This window comes from Arvicola amphibius, chromosome 3 (assembly GCF_903992535.2).
Source record: "Arvicola amphibius chromosome 3, mArvAmp1.2, whole genome shotgun sequence".
Taxonomy (NCBI): Eukaryota; Metazoa; Chordata; class Mammalia; order Rodentia; family Cricetidae; genus Arvicola; species Arvicola amphibius.
In genome coordinates this window covers 92059428-92073702 of record NC_052049.1, presented here as the reverse complement: position 1 = coordinate 92073702, position 14275 = coordinate 92059428, and positions in this window count along the sequence as shown.

The following is a 14275-nucleotide window of genomic DNA, read 5'->3' as shown; positions in this document are numbered from 1 at the left end:
TATCTCGGCGGCTATTGGCTGAAGGAGCAGAAAGCGCTCCTGCAGCACTTTGTCAAAAATTGGGTGTTCATAGGAATGTGGATTAATATTCAGGTCTTTGATTAGATTCCATTGTTCAACCTGCCTGTTTTTATGCCAGTATCAAGCTGTTTTCATTACTGTAGCTCTGTAATAGAACTTGATGTCTGGGATGTTGATGGCTCTGGAAGTTCCTTTATGGTACAGGATGGTTTTGGCTATCCTATGGTTTTGTCTTTCCATATGAAGTTGAGTATTGATCTTTTAAAGTATTTGAAGAATTGTTTTGTGATTTTGCTATGGGTTACATGAATCTATAGATTACATTTGGTAGGATTGCCATTTTTATTATGTTGATTCTACCTATCTAAGACCTTGGGAGATCTTTTCATTATCTGGTATCTTCTTCAATTTTTTTTTTCTTCAAAGACTTAAAGTTATTGTCTAACAGGTCTTTCACTTATTTGGTTAGTGTTATCTCAAGATATTTTATATTATTTGTGTCTATTGTGAAGAGTGATGTTTCTCTGATTTCTTTCTCAGCTTCTTTATCATTTGTATATAAGAGAATTTTGTGGGTAAGTACTTTATACTATTATATCATCTGCAAATAGAGATGACTTATTCCTTTCCAATTTGAATCCCCTTGATCTCTTTTTGTTGTCCTATTGCTCTAGCAAAAACATAAAGAACTATGTTGAAGGGACATGGAGAGAGTGTCGCGCCTTGCCTTGTTACTGATTTTAGTGGAATTGCTTTGAGTTTCTCTCCATTTAATTTGATGTTGGCTGTTGGCTTGCTGTATATTGCTTTTATTATTTTTAGATATGTTCCTTGTATCCCTGGTCTCTCCAAGACCTTTTAATAATGGTTGTTGGTAGAGTCAAAGACTTCAGCATAATACTGGATACACTGAACTTAATAGAAAAAAAGTGGGTAATAACCTTGCGTATATTGGCAGAGGTGACAACTTTCTGAACAGAGCAGATAACACCAGGCACTAAGATCAAAAATTAGAAAATGGGACCTCATGAAACTGAAAAACTCTGTAAGGCAAAGGACATCATCAATTGAACAAAGAAGCATCCTACAGAATGGGAAAATATTTTTACCAATTCCACATTTGATGGAAGGCTAATATCCAAAATATATAAAGAACACAAAAAAGTAAATAATTAAAAACAAATAATCTCAAAAATGTGGTAGAGATTTAAACAAAGAATTCTTAGTAGAGGATCTCAAATGACTGAGAAATGTTTAAAAAGTGTTTAACATTTTTTGGCATCAGGAACCACGAAAGGAAATTACAGCCAGAATATATTGTATGAAAAAAACTACCAAAAAAAAGTAGGAATTGGCCCCTTATTGGCCCCTTCTGTGCCTTTTTTGAAAGCTATCTACTCAATCCATTTGTTGATTGATGATTTTATTTCCCTGATGTTTAATTTCTTCAATGTTTTGTAACTTCTTATATGAACCCCTGTCTGAAGAACAGCTGGTAAAGATTTCCCCCAGTTCCATAGGCTGTGTGCTCTGCTGATATTTTCTTTTGCCATGAAGAGTGTTTACTTCATGGAGTCTTGTCTATTGATACGTGGGGCTAGCTGTTGGGCTATTAGTGTTCATCAGAAAGTTTTTTCTACCTTACTGTCTTCAAGAGCATTCTCCAGGTTTCTAGTATTTTTAGCACTTCGGGTTTTAATTGAAAGTCTTTGATATATTTTGAATTGATTTTTCAATAAGATGAAAGATAAGAATGCAGTTTTCCTCTTCTGTAGGTGGATAGGTGGATATCTAGTCTTAACAGTGCCACAACTTGAACAGGCAATCTTTTTTTTTCCAATGTAGGTCTTGGCTCCTTTGTCAAAAAATTTAAGAGGACATAGTTTTTTATTTTGTTGCTGAGTTCTCTACTTTATTCTATTGATCTTCCTTTCTATTTTTGTGATTGCACCAGGCTGTTTTTTTATCATGGAGAGGCTGGGATTTTGGCTTGAAGGTCAGTGGGTATCGGTGTCTGACTTCTCAGTTTCCAGTGGTCAGTGCAGGATTCAGAGCCTGTACAGCTGTGATTATGTCAGGTCTGTGGCTCTAGCTACAGTCCCACCCAAATAATACAAAGACCTCAGTGGTTCTGAAGTTTGGTATCCTGCTCCTAACAGGTTCATAGGTTTTAATTCCCCCTGGTTGCCTGGGTGCCTAGTATATAGTCCTCCCCTTCTGTTCCTACATAACAAGGCAGGATCACTCATTGATGATATTTAACAGTCAACAGCACATTTCAGCAGTCCACATAGTTCAACTTCATGCAGATATCCCTCTAGGGGGAGTCACAGAAAATGAAAAGATCTCTAGTCTCAGAAGAAGGGATAATCAAAATGGAAAGACAAACTTACTCCAGCAGATGTGGAAAATCTCACTAAGAAACACTAAGAATATAATGCAGACAGCACCCATAGCAAGGCTCCAACAGAATAATTCTTCTATAAGGTTTGTCCCTCCAGAATCATGGAGATAGATGAAATGTCTGGGAAAGAACTGACTCTAATTTTTAATAGAATTGATGATTATATACAGGATTCAAACAGCGAGATGCATAGATTAAGGAAACCTATCCAAGACTATGACAAAACAGTGTCCAAAGTCAATGTCATTTAGAGCCAATACTCCAAAGCATGGAAGGAAAGTTTAGCAAGGTAATCAAACCCTTAAAAACACAGTGTGAAGGCAGCTTCCCCCAATAAGTTATTCTACTGTCATGTCAGCTAATTTGGGTCTTTGTGTACTTTGGGAAATTCTTTGTTTCACTGAGTAACTGGAGAATGCACATATTCCCTAAAGCTCTGGAAAATGAAGAGTATCTTAGAATCCAATCCTCCATAGTATCAAAGCTAACATGACAGAGCTTTGTCAGTCTCTTAGGGTGAGCCTAGCAAGTGAACCAAGTCTGCCTTAACATACAGAAATTCAGCACATCAGAGTAAGGCAGAATCCTGCTTCATCTGTCTTTGCATAGAATCCCCATTTCCCTCCTTCACTTTTTTCTGGTGTAGCTTTCCTTGGCTCCCAACCCCATCACTCCTCTGTCTGCCTCTGATTACATGGTGCTGTTCCTATGTGTCTTGATCTAATTTGCTTCTTCATATGAAGATATTAGTTATATTCAATGATCCATGCCAAAGACCTCACTGATTTGATTGCTTCCTCAAAGAACCTGTATCTAAATAAAGGCTTGCATTGGTAGGACTTGTGGATTTAGACTACAGCATAACTTGTATAAGATGTAGTGTGTGTGTGCGTGTTCATTTGCTTATCCATTTCTCTAGCATTAACATAAGTGTTTTGAAGACAAAATTCAACTCAAAAGAGAAAAAAACTTTAAGGGAAAGTAGAGCTGTGGATGAATGAGAATGTCCCAAGTTGTCAGGACAGGATTCTTTAAGTGTGGCGTGTGGGCTGGATACCTTCGGGTCATAGCATTATTATTATCAAGAGCTTGAAAGAGGCAGTAAAGATTATATATGTCATTAATCATCCTACCTTGTGCTTGCAAAAAATAAAATATCCAGTCAACCCTACAAGGTTATTTGTGTCAGTGGTTCCTATACCTGACTTCATAACCAGATCCCTTACAGTGGCTAACATATTACAATCATCAACATATCGATTATACAAATTAATATGGCTGACTGGTGTTTCCATATATATCTGAGCATGCATTGTATCCATTCAACCTTTTCTATCTCCCCTGTCCATGACCACTGCACCCTTTCCAACAATCACCAGTCCCATCTATACTTTCAAGTCATGGTACAAATTTTATTTTAATGTTTCTAGGTTTGAGAGAAAGCATATAATATTTGTCTTTCTGAGTATAGATTATTTTGCTTAATATAAGATCTTCTGATTCCATTTATTTGGACATAAATTGATGAGATATTATTTTCTGTGATTGAATAATGTCTATGTGTGTACATGCCTGGGTGAGTAGATATATTTTCCTCACCTCAGTCATACATTGACACACACCTAGGCCAGTGTTATTGGGAGCAGGTTTGCTGCAATAAACATGCAGGTGCAGATACCCGTTTTGTGTGTTGACTTTATTTTTTATTATAACCCAGGAGTATTATAGTAGAAGCATATAAAATTCTATTTTAGTCTTATGAGGACCTTTCATGCTGTTTTTTGGAGTGGTTGTACTGATTTGCAGCCCCACCAATGCTGCAGAAGAGTCTCCTTTGTCCAATACATCTTTGCCAGAACTTATTATATTTTGGATGGTTGGTAGCAGTCATTCCAATGGATGATGTGATACCTCAGTATAGTTCTGATTTGCATTTCCCTATAGATAATGAACTTGAAGATTACTTTCACAAATATATTGGTAACTTTGCATTTCTTTTAAATATCATTCACAGGTCCCTTAAAAAGGTGTTCATATAATTAGGGTCTGGGCATTGCTATTTTTTTAAGCCACCCTACCCTCAAATATCAATTGCTTCCACCCATGAAAAAGCTTTTATGGACAAACCCTCTCACTGAGAGCATCTGTTTAAGCTGAATAAGTAATAAGTAATAGTTCTTACTTTAAAGTCAATGGGGAACAGTTAAAACAATTAAGAGTTAAGAAAAAACCCACGAGAATGATCAATGCATGGAGGCAGGTTGCTGAGAATGAGATGGAGCCTGGATTTCATACGCAGCTTGCCAGGTTGGTTGGTTGTTTTTTTACCATTTTTATTACCCCATGGAGGAACTACTTAACTCATGTCATAGGCCACAGGCAACAAACAAAAATAATGTTCCAGAGCGCTCCAGCCACTCTTTAGACTGCAGAAAATAAGAAAGTTACAGGACTATCAATGTGACAAGGAGTTCAGGGGCCATGACTTTGGAAAATAAAAGACACAAAAAGGAACTCCAAATGTGTCTTGTTCTTCTTCAGGCATTGTAGGAGGCTGGGGCAGAGTAGGGTTGAAAGGGCTTCAAGTAATGCCACCAAATGGGTACCAGGTGTTCAAATACCTAGGCCCATGGGCGACATTTCTTATTCAAATCACCATGGTGTGTACATTTGCTAGCTAAAAAGTAAGAGAGAGTGCTAGGAAGACACATGTGAGGAAATGTTAGGACATTCTGAAATTTACAGAGACTATCAACCCACAGATTCAAGAATGGTTTTTAAAGCTAAACAGTATAAATACAAAAAAAAAAAAAAAAAAAAAAAAAAAAAAAAAAACAAGTCTCAGCACTCACAGTAATACTGCCAAATTCAAAGGAGGAAGCCAACAAGCAGCCAGATACAACTTGATTTTAAAAAATGACAGAGAACTTACTTGACTGGCTACCTACCATCACTCCTCAGGGTCTTCCATGGTCACTGAGGACAGGGGCTTTCAGGGCTGTATTTTCAGGGGCTTCTGTTGTTAGTGCAAGGCCAGCCGAGCTTCAGAAGATCCTGTGGGTTAGGGGTTTGTAGGAAGACAAGCCTACCTTGCTCGGAGCAGTTAGGCAGTCGATTCTAGCTCTTCTTCCTCCAATGGAAATCTTCAGGAGTTTAGAAAGGCAGTTCTTCCCAGTGGTTAGATCTTCACTTGATGAAGTGAGATCAGCTTGCCTGGGCAGGAAGGGGGAGATTGGGAGTGGGTGGAGTTTGTCTCTTAAAGGGACAGGTTACCCAGGCGACAGGGCAGACCAGCAGATTTATAACAGTCCACATCTCTCCACCCCATCCCAACTTCATGTCCCTCTTTTTTATTTTTATGACCTGTCAAACCCAGTTTGTGCTGCCCATGTGGGTGTGAGGACACACACAAGAGCCTGGCGGGCCTACTTGAGGCCACACAGTTAAAGAAAACTAACTCTCCCCCTCCTAGAAGCTATCCACTGTCCATAGCTCCTCAGTTAGGAATGGACTCGTGAGCCCCTCCCCTACCTGTGTTAGAATGTGGATTGGCCCAATCTTGTGCAGCCAAGCACAGCTTCTGTGACATACTCAGTTTTTAATAGAGCAACAGATACAAAAGATAAGAGTATTAGAGGTTTAGATGTGGCAGGGAAATAAAGCCTTTTTAAACAGCAAAATACTGAGAAATTTATTGCCATGCTATTCTACCAAAAGAACTGGAAAAGAGAACTAACCAGGTCCCTCCACCTTTTACTTCCTATTTCTTTGATTATTTTCAGACCTGATCTCACCTATAGCCAGGGCTTCTCTCAAACTTGTGACAATTCTTCTGCCTCAGCCTCCTGAGTCCTGGGATTTCAAGTGTGGTCCACTGTGCCTAGCCATATGGCCTTTTAAAACTGGCTCATTTATGATTTTTCTCTTTGTCATTTGAATTTAGTCATGTTCTTACAGGGTGCCTAGATTTGCTTTTATTTTTGTTTATATAGATTGGGTGTAAAATAAGTCTTGAATCTGTGGCTTTATAATTTTTGCAAATTCAGAGAAAGAACAGAGAGAAAGGAAGAGAGTTCTAAAGACACTTAATTAACATCAGACAATATAAATTTTAAGACAAGGATGATTACTAGCAATAAAGGACATATTCATGACAAAGATTTCAGATGAAGATTATGATATAAATTTGTATGCAGCTGTGAATATAGCAATATTATGAGTTATAAACAAGGTTATATTGCATTCTTATATCACAGAATAAATCTCAGTGATAGGATGTTAATGGAAAAACAGGCACAAAATACCTTATACTGTTTATTCATTTAGGTGAAGTCCAGAAATAGACATACCAGCCTCATGATAGAGTTTGGTGGCTCCCCATAGGAGACTGTGGATAATGGCTGGGAATGTTCCCAGGGTGCTGTTCATTTTCTTTATCTTGATATCAGCCATAGGCCAGGCCACCTTTTAAATATCTGTGCATACGTGCAGGCAAATTTTCTGTTCCTGACTGAGTATGCATTGTATTTCTATGTCTCAAATGGACATGGCTTAGGGTTGAGACCCACCGAGCTCTGTAATACCGGTGCTTGTGTTCAGTTTCTGGGTTTGGGTCTCCACTTCCCAGCCATACTACCTGAAGCCTTTGCAATTCTGGAGATTTCAGAGCTCTTTTTATATCAGTGTAAGTGGAGACCTCTTCCCTTCACGTAGGAATCCAGCCCTGCTTTGATCTATGGAGTTTTGCCTTCCGTTCTACCCATAAAAGTTTTCTACTATGAAATATAGAATGTAGAAAATATATAACCCATTACACCAATCGTTTCCTCTAACAGGAAAAACTGTTAAAGTTGTAGGAGCCATGTGTGCCAATTTTCCATAACCCTTACCTCGTCTCAGGGTTGACAACTGGTACTCTCCTATCCTACCCATACTTCCTTTCTGCTCCAGATCCAAGACCTCTCATACTGGCCACTCTTGTCATTTTTGTGATGGAGCAGGCACTGTTTAATTTTGGTACAAAGTGGGAGTCAGTGGCCCTATTTCTGACTAAATATATCATTGGATTAATGTGGAAGCAAGACGAGTGGGCTATCATGTAGTGAGATCTAAGAAAATGTCCTCAGACATAATGTGGGAGCCAACCTGCTGTTTTCTGAATATGGCAAGTATTGCCAACCTGGCTTGCCTTGGACTGGAGCAGTAACTGGACATATCTGACCTATTTCTAACATTGTGTTCCTTTGATCACAAGCAAAGAATTCCAGGGGAGCTGACCCAGTTCCTCCTAATACATGATCAGTTCATTTGTTAATGTGTTAGCGCTGAAGCTGACACAACCTCCTTCTCTCGCACTTGAGGACAAGAAGGTATTCTGACAAACCATGTGCCTGGTGTTTCGGCTCAAAGCATTTATTTTATTTACGTCATGATAAATTGCATGGTGTTTTTGGAAAATTGAAGTGCTATGTGTTAAAATACAAGAACAAAAGAGTGGAACTGGCCGTGGAAGCAGTGGCATCTAAAGATAAGATGAAAAGACAGAAAATACAGAAATGATTTCTGAAAGAATTATTCTCCTTTTCATCATCTAAACAAACAAGAGTGTGTCTTCCAGGACTTCTTGAAAGGTAAAGTCAACAGCACTCCTGTTCAAAGCAGTTTGGGTAATAAATGGTCCTCGAGGCTCTACCACTGAATGGCCCTGAGGTCCAGAGCAACTTGCTTTGCTTCATGTGTCGCAGCTTCTGAACTTGCTATAACAGTGACCCAAGTAGAAATGAGCCACACAGATGGTTTCTCCACAGGCCATGGAGCGTGCTCCTACAAACACCTCATCCCACAGGCCTCCTCTCCGATTCCCTCCCCCCTTAGCTCTGCTTTATGAGTTCTTACCCTTCCTTCAAGTCCTTGGAAACTGCTTTTCCTTCCAGGAGTCTCCTCAGCACTCTAGGAAGCTAGGTCACCATTTAAAGTCCACACATAGCTTAACATGAACCTCTGTAGATTATTTGCTACACTATCTAATGAGGTATCTTTCCCTCCTGCGAGACTCTGGAGCAAAGAGACTGAGAGTCTCCTTTACCAGCACAGGTGATTAGTGGCACTACCCAGAACTCTGTATGAAGAAGGATTCTGAGGTTGTGCTTAAGTGTAGCAGAAAGCTGTCCAATGCAAACTTCTGAGTTGGTATTGCCAGAGCCGGACTCACACTGAATATACAGTAGATATTCAATATTGTATAAATTAATACTGTATCAACAATATCAGTTGTAGCAAAGGAAGAAAAACTGGTGGAATTCATTTCAGGTATTTGCTGCTCTCTAGTCCTCTGGGAACTATTCAAAGACAGACACCACATCTGATTTGTCATAGTATGGTAGTATCTTTGGTATCTCACTTAGCATATTGAGCAAAATAGTATTGCTAAGTAATGGTTGAGGGAAGTGACTTTTAGCTTAAAGACTGTGGGTGATATTTAGAAATATGGGAAATAAAAGTAGCCATTCAATTCATGACTCCTTCTGATCTCTAGTGGGCTGAATGGAATAGTGGAGAAAGTGATGTTTAATGTGGCTGGACATGGGTGGTCTTCTTGTCCCTGTATTGTGACATAGAAGCATTTTCATATGTGGGTTACAAGGTACAGGAAGGTGGAAGCTAGACAATGGTCTATGAGACTATGTACCACAACTTCCTTTAGCTCTCTTTGCAAGTCTCAAGGAAGGCCATCACCTCCTTTGCTCACATACCGACAGGGCAAAAAGTTTTCTGGATCTGTGTTAGTCGTGGATGTAGAAATTCTGAGTCTGTGTAATCATTTCCTCAAAATTGAAACATTTCCTACTAAAGGGAGGAAGGAGACAATTAACATGTTTCTCAATCTTCATCTTAAAAAATAAAAACACAAGTCTCAAAATGTTCCTGAATCTTACAAGACTCAAAACACCCCATCCATATTATATAAGCAGTAGAAATTTCATGGAGGGAGGAGAAACTCTCCACTTGCCTCCTTGCATATAGATCATGCAGATAGCTCTATGGATTCAGTCTTCATGAGTCAACACCCATGCTAATGTGGCCTTTTCAGTTACATAGCTGCTTTTGAGTTACCTTGCTCGATATATTGAGACACCAAAGTATAAGTAACCCCTTACTTGTAATCCTGCATGTAATACTAATAAACTCACTGGTTTACTTAGCTAAAGATAGGTAGAATCATTTCTTTGATCTGTCCTAGTGTGTCATATCTAGGGCAAATACACATTTGTTTATGTCTTCCCAGGAAAAGTCAAACAATAGTTTTATCCAGAAAATAAAAGTAGGGCCAATAAGATTACTCAGTCCATAAAAGGGCTTGTCGCCACTCCTGACAACCAGAGTTTAGTTTCTGGGAGCCACAGGAGAGAATGAATCTTAACATTTTGTCCTCTTTCACATTCAAGGCTATGGCATCCGAGAACCCATGTACACTAAAATAAACATACGAATAAAATAAAAAGTAGGCTCTTTGGTCCTCTTGATGTGAAGAGTTACTTCCTTGGATGAACTCCAAAACTCCTTTTTCTAAGCTGTTATTTGATAAGAAAATGGAGTCTGGAGAGGCATGAACAGCTAGAAATATATTTGTGTCTTCTGTGAGACCATGGCCATGGAAACTGTTTCCCCTCAAGGTGCCAGTCTCCCAAACCTGTGTCTCAACAGCTGGTTTTGCATCCCAACCCATAGAAGGCACCAAAAAGACTCAACAGAGAAGGCAGACAGCAGCAAAAGGAGAAAGATGCCAAAGGGATCTGACCTTTGTGACAAAAAGTAAAACAGCAGCTGAGTAACACTAAGGGCAAGGACACAAGGCTGGTCCAGGTTTGATGAGATGGCCTGGAGGAGGAAGTGTGAGCTCATGGGAAGATTGTACTTGCAGACCTGCTGAAAACAAAAGGCCCTTCAGACATACAGGCTCATCTTTATGCTATTTTTAAAAAGTGAAGTGTGACTTTTTATATTTTAATTAACCTAAATTTTAATGAATTCACTTTAAGCCAATTTACTAACATTCTTTGAGATCCTCTGTAATTTTCTTAATATTCTTTTTACATTTATTTCATTTTTGATTAATTAATTACTTACTTTTTACAAGACGGATCATCCTTTCACTTCCTTCCATCCTCTCCTCCCAGTGCCTCCCCTAATCTCCTTCCTTCTCCCCCCATCCACTCCTTCTCCTTTCTTTTCAGAAAAGGGCAGGCTTCCCATGTATATCAGTCAGTCGTAACATATTAAGCTGCAGTAAGACAAGGCACCTCCTCTCCTATTAAGGCAGGACACGGCTACTCAGTAGGAAGAAAGAGTCCAAAAACCAGGTAACAGAGTCAGACACAGCCCCTGCTGTCTTGAGTATCATAAAAACACCAAGCTGCACAATAGTAACATATGCAGAGGGCCTAGGTCAGTCCTATAAAAGCTCCCTGGTTGTTGGTTCAGTCTCTGTGAGCCCCTAGGAGATGAGGTTAGTTGATTTTTGTGGATTTTCTTGTGGTGTCTGGATCTCTGGATCCCATAATCCTTTGTCCCCCCCTTCTACAGGATTCCCTGAGGTCTGCCTAATATTAGGCTGTGGGTTTTTGCATGTTTTCATCAGTTGCCAGGTGAAGCCTCTCTGAAGACAGTTGGGCTAGGCAACAATCTATGAGTATAGCAGAATATCATTCAGAATAATTTCCTTGACTTTTTTCATTTTTGACACTCATGTTTGTATCTATATTAGATCTCTGGGCTGTCCAGTCTCTGGGTCCCACACCTCCAGGCAGTGTCAGGAGTGGGCTCCTTTTCAGTCTGGGTCTCAAGCTGGCCCAGTCATTGGTTGTTCTGTGCTACCTTTGTCCCAGCATATGTTGTAGGCAGGGAAAATCGTAGGTCAAAGGTCATGTGGCTGGGTTGGTGTTCCAATCCCTGCTCTGGAAGTCTTGCCTGGTTACAAGAGATGGTTGATTCTGGCTCCATATCTCCATTGCTAGGAGTCTTAGTTAGAGCCACCCTAATAGATTCCTGGGAGTTTGCATTGCACCGGGTTTCTTGTTCATCCCAGAGGTGCCACTGATTCCAGTTGCCTTTCCCAGCATTCTCTCCTTATATCCTTCCCCCACCTGATCCCTCCTGTATCCATGCCCACCCTCCCATCCAGACCTCTTAAAATATGGGGTACAGATCTAAACAGAGAATTCTCAACAGAGGAATCTCAAATGGCCAAGAAACAATTAAAGAAATATTCACCATCCTTAGCCACCAGGGAAATACAAATTAAATGACTCTGAAATTCCATCTTAAACCTGACAGAATAGCTAGAACCTGGGAAAAACTAGATGTACACCAACTGAGAGGGAATGCACCAGATGAAGGGGAACGGGGATAAAGTAATCCCATACTAGTTCCAAATATGGTATAATACGAGGTTGTTTAAATAAGGGGAGACTCACAGATCACAATGGGGAAAAGGAACAGAATCCAGCATCCAGGTGTGAGAGCGAAGAAAGAGAACGAGCACATGGGCAGGCCCACATGTTTTTGGTACCCAAGGCCATGCCCAACCTAGTCTAGCCTTTCACAGGCCATTGGTTGAAGGAGCTTCCCCATCTTTATCCAAAAAATGGATAAATAAAATGTTATATATTTACCCAATGGAATATTGCTTGCCTGTTAAAAAAATGGCATCATAAAATTTTCTGGCAAATGAATGAACTAGAAAAGACCATCTTGAGTGAGGTAACCCATACCCAGAAAGATAAACATGTTATGTGATCACTTATGGGAGGATATTTGCCATAAAATAAAGGATGACCATGATACAATCCACAGACCCAAAGAAAAATTTAAGTGTCATAAAGCCAAAGATGTCTTCAGGAAGGGAAGTGTTTGCTTCATTCCAATCTCACTCTGGAATCTCTAATGGGCTCCATGTGGAATCTTGGGCAGAGCTCCCTGTGGGAGGTCCTACAACAAAGGAAGTATCCTGCATTTGCCTGGCTAGGGCAGTTCCTACTGACCACACCTGACAGCTATGTACTTGGGCAGTAGACAGTATTTGGCTTTACCTAATGCTTCCCTCCAAAATGAGGTTTATGGTTTAGCCAGATGCACTCTTTCCTTTCCATGTAGTATATACACTTATTTATAAGTCTTGGCTATTTTTGAAGCTGACTTCAAAATATCAGTTCTGGACGTCGATGTTAGAACTTATTCTTGAGAAAAGAAACCACAAACACCCTTTCTTTTTAAAATTTGTCTTTCTTTGAAAGAAGAAAAGGGAAGGGGACTATTTGGATGGAGGGAGGAAGTCATCAGGAAAGAAGGAGGCAGAGAGAGTAAGAAAAATTATACTTTATGTGTGTGTGAGAGAGAGAGAAAGAGAAAGATACTGAAATATTACTTTGTATGTTCACTAAAATTAATTAAAAGTAAAATGATGAGAATTGAATGTTAGTCGGCAGTAATTGAGGACACGACCTTACCCACTTCAACTTCAAGTTCTACTGTAATGTAAGAGGCTCCTATAACTCCCATCAGTGTCTCCACTTAGAAGTAGTCCATCTCTTACTTTGTTGGGAACACAATTCTTCATCTATACTATGATTCATAACCTCCTGCCCATATCTTGGGTACATGCAAGTAGTCCTGAAAGAGCCCTCTGCCAAATTCTTCATTTGACAGGAGAGAGACACAAATATATAGAAAGGAATGATTAGGTCATCACTCATGGGGAGTGAGCACAGCTCTTCTGGGAAGTTATTTCTCTTAATTGGAATCCTATTGTATACTCAAAGTCCATTTGGAAGTTTCCTTCCCCATAATCCTGTGTATTTTTATGGTGTGTGTGACACTGATAACCATTTGTACAACTCCTTGACAGCTTAGAGTGGCATTCATTGTAGCAAAGGGTCATATATGTTAAACACCAATCCATTCTTCACTCAATTACAGAGGTCCAGAGAGGACAGACCATCCTTTTCATTGTCCTTCTACAAAGCCCCACATCTCAGAAAGCATGTTTAAAAATATTGTGAAAAGATAAAAATGAGAAAGTTAAGAGCAGGGAGGATCACGGTGGTGGAGCATTTAGCTGCCATCTGCAGCGACCTAGGCTCATTCCCAGGTACCAATGGGATAAAACACAGAGCTTTTCACAACTCACAGCAGAGTATTGTGATCTCAGGGGGTCATCCTATTAATTATTCTCTTTTCAAGTGAACTACATACATTTTCTTTGGTTTACATACAATGTTGCTAGGACATGGACAAGAATGACTTTAAATTTTAAAATACTTGGTATATATTTCCAATATACCAGTCAGTAAATTCAATTCAGTAGCATTTATTAAAATTCAAGGACCTTAGACCATAGTTTAAAGGACAGCACTTTTACCTACAAAAAAAGATTGAGATTGATATGACAGAATATAATTTGATTCAAATATTTATTAAAAGCTCTCTGTGAGCTCAGAGATATCTATCTCAGAACAGTTCAAGGTCTGCAGCACGAAGGGTCACATCAGGATAGTGAGAATAAAATAAGCTTTTTTAGTAGAAACTAGCAAGGATGATGGGGAGGAGCAGGAAGCAAGCAACCCTGGGAATCAGAAGCAATGGTGTCGATGTGAAAAATACTGGATCTGAGGGCACTGTGAGCTGAGGTGCTTCCTCAGTAAATGATGGAAAGTTTATTTTTCATATCTTAGGACCAATCAGCTCTGACAAGGCACACTACTCTGGGATGTTGTCACTTTCCACCTGCTACCACACCCTGAGGATAGGGGTAAGATGGCGCAGAATCAATAGCACAGACTTGGGGAGTCGGGC